Here is a 1,658-nt window from a genome sequence, read left to right on the forward strand (position 1 = left end):
TCTCGACGGCCATTCCAAAAGTCAAATTGACAATAACGGGCATCTGTGTCTGTTTTCGCCGAATCGTACGTCGTGTAGTGCCAAGCTTGCATTTTGGTCGAAAACGTTCTACCTGAACGTGACTCCATTTGACATCGTGTTGCACTTGCATTCTGACTGTTTGCAGCATGCAGATGGATTTTTTGTCGCCTCCAACTCAATGCTCTAGGAAAGGACAATCGATTGCACTTTGAATGTCGTGTCGTACGAACGAGCGGACATGTGTAATTTGCAAACGGGAGACACCTGATAACTGATGCCATTGCCATTGCACCTCGGAGGCTTCTACCGAGCTCGAGTAATTGAGTTTGCGTTGCCGATAAACTGATTAACGGTGATCATCATGACGCTGCCAGTGACCGTGTACAGTAACAACACAAGAAACATGATGGAACCATCCAATGCATACAGTTGTGACCCGCGGTTAGCATACGTTTCATTGCAGCAATGATGGCGTTTATTGCATTCGCGGCTCAGCATGCCTTGTAGTGCGATGGACATTCACGAAGTGCTTCCAAATGGAGTGGAAAATTAAGCGACGCTTATTCTGTTGATAGTGATTTCTTTGTGGTTGCATTCGCGCTCAGAAGAATTTGGATGGGAAATTTTATATTCGGTGGTGTGTTGATACAGCTTGTTTGGAATAAAGTTGTATTATTTGTCTAGGCTTTATTTTCTAAATTCCTGTATATTTTTCGATCGTTTGCTGATTACACAACAGTTGTTGTTTCTGCAAAACCAACAAATATTGATATACCGTTATAAGAATTCTAAGAAACTCAGGGCCAACAAAAGTATGCTATGCATAAGTTTTAATCGAATTTGTGGATTTTTTCAGACATGAACAATAATCCTGAAAAAAATATATTAGTTTTAGTTAACTTCTTCAGAAAACGACATTAAATGCAACTAAATTGAAAACATTACATTAAAGTATATTAGTAAAATAACTTTTACATTACAATAATAGATTCGATCTGTCGATCTCATGACAAGACAAAATTTCTCTAAATTTTTTACCAAAACATTTTACCAACAACAAACAGCAGACAAAATTTGACACTTTCATCACTCGAACTCTGATGGTCAAAAAAGAGAAGCAGTTTCGTTTAGAAGCATGTGTGATCAAAGAACGGCACCCCGTAGCGTCTAAAACGGAATCCGTGCGGCAGTTTATGGACGTCGTGGAAACTTTTTCCGAGATTTACAACATTTTGGCACTATTAGGCAACAATCAGAGCATTGAAAGAAAGCCCAGTTCTCAATGGCCGACGTCGCTGAGTGACAAGAAGCTCCAAAAGAGGCTGGACATTGAAACCGAGGGACAGGGCGCTACATCGTTGCCTTCGTTTGGCCGGGAGGTCGATGCAACCGGTCGAACTGTGAAATAGTACCTGAGAAACACGAACAGCCAAACTAAGAAGCAGAAATCGCGTCCACTTGCTTCGCAGCGACAAACAATCACCTCAAAACTCAATGCGACCATTTTAGGTGAATTCCAGAGGTTTTTCGATATGACACCGTAGTCTTTAAGAGGCAAATGAGGCCAACCGGCTCAAAGTCTCTAAAAAAACTCTAGTCCGCGAACTGGTCCAACATCCCCCCAGCTGTGTCCCATC

This window comes from Anopheles arabiensis, chromosome 3 (assembly GCF_016920715.1).
Source record: "Anopheles arabiensis isolate DONGOLA chromosome 3, AaraD3, whole genome shotgun sequence".
Taxonomy (NCBI): Eukaryota; Metazoa; Arthropoda; class Insecta; order Diptera; family Culicidae; genus Anopheles; species Anopheles arabiensis.